Genomic DNA, 15,028 nt, shown 5'->3' with positions numbered 1-15,028 from the left:
TTGCATGCATGAAATTTTTGTTCTATATTGTGAATTACTTTCCGCAGATTAGTAGAGTAGGTTTATGTCCTGTGATTTTGATTAAAATTTCATGAGTAGTTGCAAATCTACACAATAATTTCTACATTTTCTCCCAAAAAAAGGAGAGGATTACGATGATATATTTGCACTTATGGCTGAATAGACAACCATTCATTCAATAGTTTCTCTTGCCACAAATCAAGGATGGTCTCTTCATCAGATGGACGTAAAGGTTGCATTCCTTCATGGCATGTTACGAGAAGAAGTGTACATTGAGCAACCATAGGGATTTGAAGTAGAGGATCGAAAGAAACATGTTTGTAGGTTGAAGAAGGAATTATATGGTTTGAAGAAAGCTCCTAGATCATGATACACCCGCATAGACAATTATCTGGTAAAACTGGGATTCAAAAGAAGCAATACCGATCCCAACCTCTATTTCAAGGTAGCACAAGGTATGTTGTTGATTTTGGTTTTATATGTTGATTATCTATTCTTCACAGGTATTGAACCGCTAATGATCAAGTGTAAGAGGGAGTTAGCCCTAAATTTGAGATGAAGGACCTTGGAATCATGCACTATTTCTCAACCTTGAGGTGTGGCAAAGGCCTAATGAGATTTTCCTTTCACAAGGAAAATATGTCACGACATTGTTGGAGAGATTTGGAATGATAAAATGCAAGTCCATGCCCACACTGATGGAAATAAATTTCATGAAGTTATGTTGATAAGTTGCAGGAACTGATTTGGTGGATCCATGTGAGTATACATATTTAGTTAGTTCTCTAATTTTCTTAGTAAACACTCGTCTAGACATATGATATGCAGTGAACACATTGAGTCAATTCATGATCGATCCCCTACATGCACATTAGATTGTTGCCAAACACATTTTGAGATATTTTCATGCAAGGATCACACTTGGCCTAGGATATTATAACAAAGATGTTCAACTTCATGGATACACCAATGATGAATGGGAAGTAAATGTTGTCGACAGGAAGAGTATGTCTGGATGTTTTTTTATTCTTATATCTACCATGATATCTTGGATGAGAAGGAAGCAGAAGTCTGTAGCATTAAGTACCACCGAGGTAGAGTACATTGTCACTAACATGGATAGTTGTGAAGAAGTTTGGTTGAGAAAGCTCTTTGGAGAGCTATTTTAGCATGTCCTAGAAACTACAATGATATATTGTGACAATAAGAGTGGGATCTATCTAGCAGAGAATCTTGTATTTCATGACAAGTCCAAGCACATTGATATTTGATATTGTTACATTCGAGACATAGTGCATATAGGAGTCATTACACTCCATCACATATCTACAAATGAGACGGTTGCAGATATTCTCACCAAGGATTTATTGAAAGGTAATTTATTGGTCTTCAAAGATAAACTTGGACTAATAGATGTGACCCCTCCTGATAAGTGGCATCATTGATCAAGGACATTGAGCTAGCTCTTCCCCCCTGTCTGAGCTCCCAGTGTGTGGAATTTAGATGAAGAGCTCCTAGGGTCAAGGGACCTCTGGAAACTAGGATATCACACCTATATGTCACCCATAGGGTGTGTGATCCTTGTCTATTTTGACAAGTTAGGTATCTCCCCCTATCTTGGTCTAGTAGAGTATACCCTAGTTGGCATCATAACGACAACTTGGGCTTGTTGAGATTCTCCCTCCCCATCTAGCCAATGGGTTGATGAGGCTTAAGGGTGTGTGATCCTCACCTTTTCTGAGTTGGGTCTCTCACCCAAGCTTGGACTATGATGCAGGTGTTCTACCACAGGATTCTTGAGTGTCATTGTTGGGAAGATCAATAGATAATGGGATGGATGTAATCCTTACCTCTTACATGGTAAGTTGTATCTCGCCTATTTCTCGATGAGATGACATGAGGTGAAAGTGTCTAATAGTAACTTCCTTATTGTCTGAGAGGGTGATATATTTATCTCCCTAATGATTCTTATTCTTTAGATTTTAGAATGTTTCAGCAGATATTTGAGCAAAGATGGGACATGACATGACGACAGGATACATATGAAATGATAGTTGGAATTTCTCCCTAGATGAGAGGGAATTTTAATTTGGAATCTTAGTGAAAAATTCCAACCATGGGACTAGATTCCTCTTTTTGAGACGATCAATTTTGACTATTTAAGTGACCAATTTAGACAAGGGAAAGTGTACTTATGAAGAAAACCCCACATATGAACATTTGGACAGGTCAGCCCTGACAGGAAATTGGTCACCCTTGGAAGCCTATAAATACAAGTGACCTTAAGCTCATTTGACCATCATGAAGCATTTTCTTCTTCTTTTCATCATTGATTGGTTTGCATAAGTCTGAGGCAAGGTCAAGGAAAGTAGTTCACATAGGTCCAAAAATACAGGGTGTGAAACTCACACGTGTTCTCGAGTTTTGGGTCTCAATCGCAGGCTCTTCAAAAAAAAAATCGGCTATAACCATAGGCTAGTACGATAAAGGGTGTGGTTGGAAGGTCTCAGCCACATGCACAACTCTTCCTCCATGTTGTTGGACTCTAGGGATAAATTTGACATCTGACCGTAGTTGGCCAAAGTTGATTGTAGACAAGAAAAGTTGTCTATGATATACATTGATCTTGGGAACATATTTCTGAATGTTATTGGGTCATTTTGCTGGATGATTTTGTATTGGCCTCATTTTACTCTCTGCTGAATATTTTGTGATAATCTAATAGAAGAAGGATTTAGAAAGGGTTTTCCCCCTTGTGGGGCTTTTCCCTGGTCTTTGACCAAACCTGTTGTCTCTTGTTGATGTTTTCATTTTCTCCTTTATCATTCCATTTAATGTTCTATATTAAATTATTGTTAATTATTGGGAAGATTAATTTTTATCGTAAACATTTCTAATTTTAGAATTGAATTGGACTAAAAGTAATTGAAACAACATAGAGTAGTGTCAAAATTAACATAGACCTCTAGGCTTCTTGGGAGGTTTTTGCAAGTCCTGCTCTTCACAAGAATCTAATGTACTACAATCTCTCTTGCCTTATGTAGAAGCCTCTGGTTCTTTGGAAGTTACAATGCCTGCTTGTAATTTATCTTCAAACTCCTTCACTTTGTTTACATACTATTTCAAGTTTGTTTCCATTTTCCTCTTTTAAACAGTGTGCTTCTTCAAAAAATCCACATGCTTCTTGTACTTTTCAGAGTATTATTTTTCCTTTTCTTAAATAGTATCTTTCACTTATCTCATCTCATCTTTAACTTGATGCAATTCAACCTTAAGCTTTTGTGCCTCGTCAGATTCTAGTGCCTTCAAATTTCTTTGATCTAAGGTATGCAAAATTGGAACTGCAAGAGGTATGGGATTGTCCTACAAAGTGATAATTTGGGATTTCAAATATTCTATCTCACTTTGGCATCCCAAAAGTTGTAATATGTGCTTGTCCAATATTTTTCTTTCTCTTCCTTCTTAGCTAGCTTCTTCTTTAGTGATTTATTGGTTATTGATATGTCAAACACATCACCTCCAACATTCATTTCTACAACAAATTTAAAAAATGACATCTCTTGCTATCGTAAGGCCCAAACATACTTAATCAAGGTATATTTATGTTTATTATCTTTAGCATTTACTGCTTCAATAGCTTGATTCAAGTTATTCTCTTGTGCTCTTAATGAGCACTCAAGATATAACAGGGCCTTGAAGTTCTTACCACGTTTTGACTCTTTATCTTTCTTTTCAATCTCACTCTTCATCATTTTAACCCTTTCTTCATAATTTTCGATCTCCTCCCTATGTTTAGTAACATGTTCAGTGAATTTATTTTTAAACTCATCCTTTAAAGTACGAATATATTGTTATTTTTCCTTCATTTCTTGCATAAGTTTTACTTCAAGTGGAATGTAGGTATTTAAATGTGGTATGTTAAGAACCTCGAGCTTGTTTTTAAGCTCATTTGTAAGTTTTTCTATCTTGGCTTCATATTTATTCTTTTTAGCCTTATACATTTATTATAAATCATTAAGTCCCTTAATTCCATCATTTATATCTTTACATGCTTTAGATTTCAACTATTCAATAGTTCTTTCATACCTATATATACATAAATTTTCTCTTTGTTCACTGTCCACTAGACATTTCTGCAAGATTGTAACTTCCTGCCTCAGATGAGGAACCTATTGATCCTCATTCATGCATATTTCACATCTGTTTTTTGAGGAATCATGGTGAACATATGGAGAAGATAATGACTATTTGGATTTCTCTAAATTAGCAACTTGATGTGTGATTTCAATAATATGCTTATCCTTAGTCATGCACAGTTCAAAAATATTTATACAAGAATCATATTGACCGTTTGAAGAAGAAGAAATACCATCATTAATAAAGTCTTCATCAATATTGACAAATCCCTACACCATATCTACATCTTGGCATATATTTAAGCCTGCCAAAGCTACAACAACAACTTCATCAAGGTTTGCTAGATTGATGTCACTTCCCACATTTTCCATATTTTCCTCCACTTTATGTTATGAAACCAGCTCACAAAAAGATAGAAAAGAGAGATCAACGCCTTAGAATTCGGCCTCTTTTAGGGGGCAACCTCCTTTACGTTACACAAATGAGAAATTCTTGGATGATACAAATGAAAAGACCTCCTTTCTATATATAGGAGTCTAAGGGGTCATAACATAATTAGAGTCGACATGACAATAATAGTGTAAGGGCACAATAATAACAATAGTGGGCTTCTATGTGGCATAATAGTAACAATATGGGCACTACATGGGTACATCAATATAATAAGTGGGTTGTCCTAATAACAATAAGGGGTTACACTAGTAGTATAGGGGCCTAACATGACCCTCTCCTTCAAAAAGCGTTGTCCTCAACGCTTGAGTAGTTCTTGATGCTTCTGTATAAAATTCTTGTCCTCCCATGTGGAATCTTCAGCAGGTAAGTTCTTCCACTTGATGAGATACTCTGAAATTGATCGATTTCGAGCTGTTGGGTTCTTGTTTCTGTGACTGCTCTAGGTGTTAGTGCCTAGATTTACCTTATGCTGAGGAAGGTAGGATCCAGGGCCAACATCAAACCACGCTCAGCCTGGTAGCTAGCCCTACCAGGTCAGGAGAGGGCTCTCTCCGGGTCAATCTCAGCAAATTATGATCGATGAGGGCTTGAGATGACTGAAATATCTTCTGATCTTATGCTAGGTATATGTGCAAGAGAGTTTGATTTGATAAAATGGAGTTTTTTTGGTTCATATGGAAAGATAGATTTTGGGTGCGGGGATTGAGGCTCAATCCTGCAAAGATCTCAATGGGGCAAGGTAGGCAATCGTTTTGGAACTTAAATTTGAATGAGATGGAAGGAATAGACAGGCGAGGTGTTGAATAGGACAAGAGAAATCAAGGATCCTCCCCAAACAGCTGAAAAAATTAAATAACTAAAGAAAACTTCAAGTAGAGCACTGCAATTTCAATGGATTCTACTTACACTCTTGTTTGTTTAGTTCAGAAGAAACAAGATAGAGAATGACATACATAACACATAAGCAAATTCACAATTACAATAGAAAGCACTGTGTCAAGACAAATTGCCACATGAATCCCAAAGAGTGCTGCAAATCCTGGTCTCAATTCCTTAGCCAAAATGCTGATATGAATGTACAATGAAGTTCTTTTTTTTCTCAAGTGTCCAACCATGCTAATGACTGAACAACAACATAATATAGACAAACATAGATCATCCTTGCCTCTAGGGGTCGAGCTCACATGTTTTGGAGCTGATACAACTGATTCTAAACTGAGAACTAGAAAATAGGCAACATAACAGCATGCCTCTAGAAACAAGGGAACTGATTCATTCAGTTTCAAACAACCTTTAAACTGATGAATCTACCTCTACAAGTGAAAATTTAACATATTTACATCATGATCCATCAATTTTCATCAAATTACATCACAAATTTGCCAGTAGGAAAGTAAAAAAGTCAAACTAGGCAAAGTTGGGCGAAAAACAGGGCAAAACTTAGTCAAACTGGCAATTTTTCCTCTATGCACCGCGCCTGATTCTCTATGTGTTGTGCCTGTTTGGACCCACTTTTGGAGGCCTTCCCAATGTCCAAATGAGCTCCAGGTGTGCTTGTTGGAAATGTTTGCCTATCTAATTTCCAACCCAAGCGGAATTTTTCAATTTGGCCTCCATTTTCCCCTCCAAAAGTCCATTCTGCCAACATTGCTTCCTGTGTGTCAAAATAGGGGCAGTGAGGTCATTTTTTGAGTGTTTTTGACCTTTTTTAGGGCTCAAAACCTGCCCAAATTTCTTGGCCATAGGTAGGAAAGAATAATTTTTTATGCCAAATCCAAAAATGCCAATTTTTTGTTATTTGGAGGCCCCTAGCAAAAGCGAGCACCACGTGGCGCGGCGCATAGGGCAGAAAATCCTGTTTTTGTGCCAAAAAATTTCCAAAATGCAAAAATTACTCCAAATTTTTTGAAATTTGGGCTGAGTCTTCTCTATCAAGAGCTATGCTAGGCCAAGGAAGCCTTGGCCAAGATTTGAAGGCAATCATGCTCCTTTCACCTCTTTGATGCCTTCGTCAATTTTGCCTTTAAACTCCTGATTCGCGCCTTGCAAATTTTGTTCCTCGCAATGTAATGAACAACCATGTGTCTCAACAAGATTTTCTCCTTGTTGGCCCTTTCTAGCTTCCCCTCCAAGTGGATATTGGCTCTTTCAAGCCATGACTCCCTATCAGCATTAACCTCCTGCTCAAGTGAAGTGAACTCCACCCTCCTCCTTTGGGTAGCTTGGCGATTCTCCTGAATGTTTTGCAACTCTATGAGGCCTCCTAGGTGCATGTACCTCTATGGGAGAGTCACTATGTGTCTCTTCTTCATGATCACATGATGGATCAAATGCCATCCCTTCTAGTGGATGAACTATCTTGGAGCTGCCTTGATGAGAAATAGGTGAGTTGTGATGTGTTGAACTATCTTGATGGTGTGTTTTGATTTTTGTCACCAAGGGGAAGAGTGATACAACTATAGGGGGAAGAACAAATAGTGAGGGATTTAGGAATTGCTAGGATAGGGTTTAGTTAGGGAGATAGGGAATTAGGAAATGATTTAGGAATTTTTGGTATGGGGTTAGGGTTTGGGAGTTTGTATTTGGGTTTTAGGAAATGGGAATTGGGGTGTGGGATTTAGTGAATTTAGGGGTGTGTTTTGGGGAATAGGGAAATCAAGAAAAAAAATGGAGCAAGGGAGTGGTGAGGTGTGAGGGGATAACTTGGTAGTAAAACAATCAATACAAAACCCTAGCACTATTTTCTTTTGAGAGAGAGGTAGGGTTTGATTTTCCTTTTTCAATACCATAAGCCAGACACCATCAAACAAACACCAACATGGAATAAAAAGCTATGATAGAAGCTTCAACCTACCTGTATCAAGACAAATCCACGCGTTGTAGGCGATTTGATGAAGTTTTTGAGAAAATCGGGCTTGGCAGCTCTATCCGCCATGCCTCAAGCCCAACGCACCGTGCCTTCTCTATGTGCCGCGCCAGTGTATTTTTGCACTGAAAATCGCAGCCCAATGCGCCACGCCAGTTGCCCAATGCACCGAGCCACCACCTAGTGTGTAGTGATTTTTGCAGGAGACTTTTGGAGGTATTCTCAGTTTCCAAATTAGGCGTAGGATAGCTCGTTGGAAAGGCCTTTGAGTCTACTTTCCAACCAAATAGGGATTTTTCAATTTGGATTTCATTTGCCTTGTCAAAAATCAAATCTCCCAAGACTGGTCAAAATGTGCCAAATGAGGTTTCCTAAAGGTAGAGTGTTGTTGCAGTCAACGCTTGAAGGGCTTCCTCAACTCCAAATTAAGCTTATGATAGCTTATTGGAAAGATATTTGTATCTAGTTATCATTTGACTCATAAAGAAAGTCATTTGGCCAACAACGCTAGAAGAAAACTTGATTTTCCCAAGGTTACTTCAGAGATACATCAATTCTCCCGAGGCAACTGTATTTTTGACATTTCTCTAAAACCATGACACTTGTGTAAAAAGTGAAGGAGGTTTTTTTTCCCTAGCCTATTTGGAACAAAAATGTCTCTCAGTTTTCCCAAATTCATCTTTTATTGCTCAAAACCATCATTGGAGTAAAACCCATCTCGATGTGTGGAATAGGGGATTTGTCGAAATGAAGCTAAATGAAGGGGATAAGGGGCCTCTAAATTATTGAGAAAATTTTGGGAAGTAGGGAGGGATGTTAGGAAGTAGGAGAAAGTGGAATTTCAGTGGTTGAGTGAGGGGAAGATGTCCAAAGGGGCAAAACACAGGCCTAGCCTAGAAAATTGCCAAGTTGTAGCAAGAAACTAGGGTTTGTGCAAAAGTGAGGAATTTGGGGGATCTCAGTGATGGAAAGTGTTTAATAAGGTAAATTAAGGATAGGGGAAGATGTATGAACATCAGGATACAAGTTTTGCTTATGATTTGACCATCCAAGAGAAATTGCCTGGAAATGAACCTTACCTAGGTGCAACTGAAGCATGAACAAGATGTAAAATGACTCATTGGAACCTGACATGATGATGAAAACCCTCTAAATGATGGTACGCTCAGCTGAATGGTGACATGGACCGACATTTGGACAACTTTGAAAGGAGTAAAAGCAAACCCTAGACCTAATACCTAGTGACCAAATTTTGCTTGAAGGCTCACTAAAATGACAAAATTTGACCTTGACACCTTAAAATCACTTTGTAAGAGCATGTTTGATCACTGGAGGAAGGCTGCAAAGACTGACACTAACACTAGATCCAATGGGGATGGTAGCTCCTTGGAGGTGCCAAGAACTACAGATCTTTGGAAGAGCAGACAAGTGCCTTCATCCATTGAGCAATGGCATCAAAAACTCAAGCTGAAATGCATGACTGAAAACTGACGACTTGATGACACAAATTGACTCTCACTCAACTAAAAACTGACTTGATACTTAAACACAACCGAAAAATTGGAAATTATGCTCAAAGTAGAGCTTATTCATCAAAACCTACTCTCACAGTTTCATTAATCACCTGATCAAGTGAAATGAAACAACCAATGCAACCAAGTAAGTATTCCTGTTGTTGTTTGAATTCACTGCAAGTGCTCGCTTATGAACAACAAGAGAGAACTACTGAAAGGCAACTCCCATGAAAACTTGTGAACAGATCCGTTGAATACTATAGATTCTCTATTCGCCTCCAAAAACACTGCATAAGGATCTCGAAATTCATGTAGACTGGGACTTAGCTCATCCAATGGATTACTTTTCTTCTCTTCATACCATAAATGCAAAATTTGATCTGAGCTTTGTGACGAGACTCCTGCTGAAAATGACAAAGAAACCAGCTGTCGGATCAAGTTTGTATCAATACACATTTCAAGCTCACATGTAGTCAATGGAGAAGGGCTTTGACTGCAGACATCATCCAACACATCAGCTATTGGATCGTGAAAAACATGAAAAGACTGCTGCAACCCATTTTCTATTGTTTCTGATGAGATTACATGATTTTCTACAGGCTGCTCATTTGAAGATATACTATGCAAATTTCCCTTCAAAAACTGAAATGATTCAAAACAGAAAGGTACGGAATCATCTTGCATCATCTGATCATATGTGCCAGCTTCCAAGTCTTCATCTGCAACTTGAAAATCAATGGCATTCAGGGGCTACAAATCTAGATATGAGAAGTCTTGAACAAGGTTTTCATTGTCCTCAAGATGGTCCAAATCAAGACTTGTCGACAGTTGATTTCTAATTGCATGAATGTTGTCTCTAATGAACTGAAACAAAGAAAAACAAAAAGGCAAAGATCCTTCACTTACTTCAAAATTTGCTGCACTTTCCTCGTCACTGTCATAGCTGATATGCATCCACTGATCACCGTCTTCAAGCTGCTGAAAGTGAACTTCTTCCTCCCACAAACTAGCTGCTGATTTGTCTACAAGATTAGCTTCTATTTGGAGAGCATAATCGTCATCATACTGGTCAAACTGAGGCAAATCATCAGTATAAAATACATCATCAAGCATACATGTCATATCAACAAATCTCTTTTCTCCAAGATGATCTATAAAACAATCATTATCAGATCTATGACAACTGGGATAAGAAAGAAGACGTTTTGGAGCAACAACTTGTTCCTCTTCAATCAACAAGCCATGATCTTGAACATCATAATGATTCCTTGTGGTGATCTTTTGCATCATCTCTTCCACTGCACTTACCAAAATGTCAAGATTTACCTCTAGAGATGTTGATTCCTCTAGATCTATGTTTTTCATCTCTTCTTCCTTCAAATTTGCCCTTCGAATCAGAAAATGAGCCTCTACATCTACTGCACTGTTCTGCATCTCTTCAAGTGTTGCAAGGTTCCTTTCTCTCAGCTGAAACTCCATTTCTGGATCAAAGGCACTCAGGTAGTGCAAGAGAGCGTATCCAGGAGGAGTTCTTATATTAACTGGCATCGAATAATAAACTTGGTTAAATCTGGCAGAAAATTGTTGTATTGTCTCCCCTAGCAATCTTTTCAGCTGCTTATACTCTTCTATAATCAAGAAAAGGTTTTGTCTTACCACCCACCTATTGAGGAAAACTTTGACGAACTACTGGAAATCTGAGATGCTCGCATCAGGCAGGGTTTTGAACCAACTCTTAACTTTGCCTTGCAAAGAAAGAGCAAAAATCCTAATACGGACATCTTCTTCATCAACTTCAAAAAGGTTAAAAAAAGACTCAAAATTTAGAACATGTCTCTCAACAGTGATGTTGTCACGTTCACCATCAAATCTTGGTAGATATAGGTCATGATTTTTAGCGAAAGCATGGGATATAGGAGGTAAAATCAGAGGCTTGTATCATTCTGGAATTTTACAAGGTATAAGGGTATGTACAGAAGGTATAGAATCAGTCTTGGTCTCTTGGGGCTCATCAATTTGAAGATGGTCATCACAAGATTCAGAAGAAGGGTCTTGATCAAGTTGAAAGGCATGCAAATATTTGGTATTCACAAACTTCAAAGGGAAGGAATCAAATTCAGGCCGAGGATCTTTTCTCAAACACAATATACTTTCCAAAGACTTCTTGACATTCTCGGGAAAAGAGAAGAAATAATTTATAACAAAGAACAAAATTTGTTGGATAAAATTCCAACTTGAATACCTGATCTTTCCATATTGTCCTTTCATGTTTTTTCTGGTCAGGATCTGATCTCGAAAATGTTTTGGAATCACCAGGTGAATGATTTCAGCCTTGCTGTGTCTGATCATTGTTCACCATCAACAATCAGATCTAAACTTGATACATGTTACTGGGGCAATTTGCAAGTCAGATGTTCAGCTTATAAGACTAGACCGGAGATTGACTGAAGCAGCTTTTATCTACTTATGCACTCGCAAAGCATTGTGCAGTTCGAAGGCTTCCTGTCTAATCTTCAAGCTCCGTCTATAGTTTATAAAGCAAGAACACTAACAAACAAATAAACTTTCTTCCCCAGTATGGTTGCCACTATGTTAGTGCCTAGATTTACCTTAGGTTGAGGAAGGTAGGATCCAAGGCCAACATCAAACCACACTCAGCCTGGTAGCTAGCCCTACCAGGTCAGGAGAGGGCTCTCTCCGGGTCAATCTCAGCAAATTATGATCAATGAGGGCTTAAGATGACTGAAATATCTTCTAATATTAGGCTAGGTATATGTGCAAGAGATTTTGATTTGATAAAATGGAGTTTTGTTGGCTCAGATGGAAAGATAGATTTTGGGTGCGGGGATTGAGGCTCAGTCCTGCAGAGATCTCAATGGGGCAAGGTAGGCAATCGTTTTGGCACTTAAATTTGAATGAGATGGAAGGAATAGATAGGTGAGGTGTTGAAGAGGGCAAGAGAAATCATGGATCCTCCCCAAACAGCTGAAAACATCAAATAACTAAAGCAAACTTCAAGTAGAGCACTGCAATTTCAATGGATTCTACTTACACTCTTGTTTGTTTAGTTAAGAAGAAACAAGATAGAGAATGGCATACATAACACATAAGCAAATTCACAATTACAATAGAAAGCACTGTACCAAGACAAATTGCCACATGAATCCCAAAGAGTGCTGCAAATCCTGGTCTCAATTCCTTAGCCAAAATGCTGATATGAATGTACAATGAAGTTTTTTTCTTTCTCAAGTGTCCAACCATGCTAATGACTGAAAAACAACATAATATAGAAAAACATAGCTCATCCTTGCCTCTAGGGGTCGATCTCACATGTTTAGGAGCTGATACAACTGATTCTAAACTGAGAACTAGAAAATAGGCAACATAATAGCATGCCTCTAGAAACAAGGGAACTGATTCATTCAGTTTCTAACAACCGTTAAACTGATGAATCTACCTCTACAAGTGAAAATTTAACATATTTACATCATGATCCATCAATGTTCATCAAATTACATCACAAATTTTCCATTAGAAAAGTCAAAAAGTCAAACTAGGCAAAGCTGGGCGAAAAACAGAGCAAAACTTGGTCAAACTAGCAATTTTTCCTCTATGCATCGCGCCTGATTCTCTATGTGTCACGCCTATTTGGACCAACGTTTGGAGGCCTTCCCAATGTCCAAATGTGCTCCGAGTGTGCTTGTTGGAATGGTCTTCCTGTCTAATTTCCAACCTAAGTATAATTTTTCAATTTGGCCTCCATTTACCCCTCCAAAAGTCCATTCTCCCAACACTGCTTCTTGTGTGTCAAAATAGGGGCAGTGAGGTCATTTTTTGAGTGTTTTTGACCTTTTTGAGGGCTCAAAACCTGCCCAAATTTCTTGGCCATAGGTAGGTAAGCATAATTTTTCATGCCAAATCCAAAAATGCCGAGTTTTTGTGATTTGGAGGCCCCTAGAAAAAGCGAGCTCCACGTGGCACGGCGCATAGGGCAGAAAATCCTGTTTTTGTGCCAAAAAATTTCCAAAATGCAAAAATTGCTCCAAATTTTTTAAAATTTGTGCTGAGCATTCTCTATCAAGAACTATGCTGGGCCAATGAAGCCTTGGCCAAGATCTAAAGGAAATCATGCTCCTTTTGCCTCTTTGATGCCTTCCTCAATTTTGCCTTTAAACTCCTAATTCGCACCTTGCAAATTTTGTTCCTCGCCATGTAATGAACAGCCATGTGTCTCGACAAGATTTTCTCCTTGTTGGCCCTTTCTAGCTTCCTATCCAAGTGGATATTGGCTCTTTCAAGCCATGACTCCCTATCAGCATTAGCCTCCTGCTCAAGTGAAGTGAACTCTGCCCTCCTCCTTTGGGTAGCTTGGCAATTCTCCTAAATGTTTTGCAAGTCTATGAGGCCTCCTGGGTGCATGTACCTCTGTGGGAGAGTCACTGTGTGTCTCTTCTTCATGATCATATGATGGATCAAATGCCATCTCTGCTAGTGGATGAACTATCTTGGAGCTGCCTTGATGAGAAATAGGTGAGTTGTGATGTGTTGAACTGTCTTGATGGTGTGTTTTGACTTTTGCCACCAAGGGGAAGAGTGATACAACTATAGGGGGAAGAACAAATAGTGAGGGATTTAGGAACTGTTGGGATAGGGTTTAGTTAGGGAGATAGGGAATTAGGAAATGATTTAGGAATTTTTGGTATGGGGTTAGGGTTTGGGAGTTTGTATTTGGGGTTTTAGGAAATGGGAATTGGGGAATGGGATTTTGTGAATTTAGGGGTGTGTTTTGGGGAATAGGGAAATCAAGAAAAAAAATGGAGCAAGGGAGTGGTGAGGTGTGAGGGGATAACTTGGTAGTAAAACAGTCAATACAAAACCCTAGCACTGTTTGCTTTTGAGAGAGAGGTAGGGTTTGATTTTCCTTTTTCAATACCATAAGCCAAACACCATCAAACAAACACCAACATGGAATTAAAAATTATGATAGAAGCTTCAACCTACTTGTATCAAGACAAATCCACGCGTTTTGGGTGATTTGATGAAGTTTTTGAGAAAATCGGGTTTGGCAGCTCTATGTGCCACGCCTCAAGCCCGATGCACCATGCCTTCTCTATGCACCACGCCAGTGTATTTTTGCACTGAAAATCGCAGCCCAATGCGCCACGCTAGTTATGTGCATCGCACTAGTTACCCAATGCACCGTGCCACCACCCATTGCATAGAACGTTTTACAGGAGAATTTTGGAGGCCTTCTCGGTGTTCAAATTGGGTGTGGGGTAGCTAGTTGGAAAGGTATTTGAGTCTAATTTCCAACCCAACTAGAATTTTTCAATTTGGATTTAATTTTCCCCGTCAAAAATCAAATCTTCCAAGACTGGTCAAAATGTGCCAAATGAGGCTACCTAAAGGCAGAGTGCTGTTACAGTCAACTTTTGAAGGGCTTCCTCAACTCCAAACTGAGTTCATGATATCTCATTGGAAATATCTTTGTGTATAGTTATCATTTGACTCATCAAGAAAGTCATTTGGCCAACCAAGCTAGGAGAAAACTTGATTTTCCCAAAGGTTACTTCAAAGGTGCACCAATTCTCCCGAGGCAACTATATTTTTGACATTTCTCTAAAACCATGACACCTGTGTAAAACATGAAGGAGGTTTTTCTTCCTTGACCTATTTTGGACAAAAAACTCTCTTATTTTTCCAAAATTCATCTTTTATTGCTCAGAAACATCATTGGAGTAAAACCTATGCCGATGTGTGGAATAGAGGATTTTTTGAAATGAAGCGAAATGAAGGGGATAAGGGGCTTCTAAATTCTTGAGAAAATTTTTGGAAGTAGGGAGGGATGTTAGGAAGTAGGGGAAAGTGGAATTTCAGCGGTTGAGTGAGGGGAAGATGTCCAAAAGGGCAAAACACAGGCCTAGCCTAGAAAATTGCCAAGTTGTAGCAAGAAACTAGGGTTTGTGTGAAAATGAGGAATTTGGGGGATCTCAGTGATGGGAAGTGTTTAATAAGATACATTAAGGATAGGGGAAGG

The sequence above is a fragment of the Pinus tabuliformis genome, chromosome 2_2 (assembly GCF_031772625.1).
Source record: "Pinus tabuliformis cultivar Carrire ecotype Pingquan chromosome 2_2, CPIR1, whole genome shotgun sequence".
Classification (NCBI taxonomy): Eukaryota; Viridiplantae; Streptophyta; class Pinopsida; order Pinales; family Pinaceae; genus Pinus; species Pinus tabuliformis.
The sequence above is the reverse complement of the archived record's forward strand: the minus strand, read 5'-3'. Positions refer to the sequence as shown.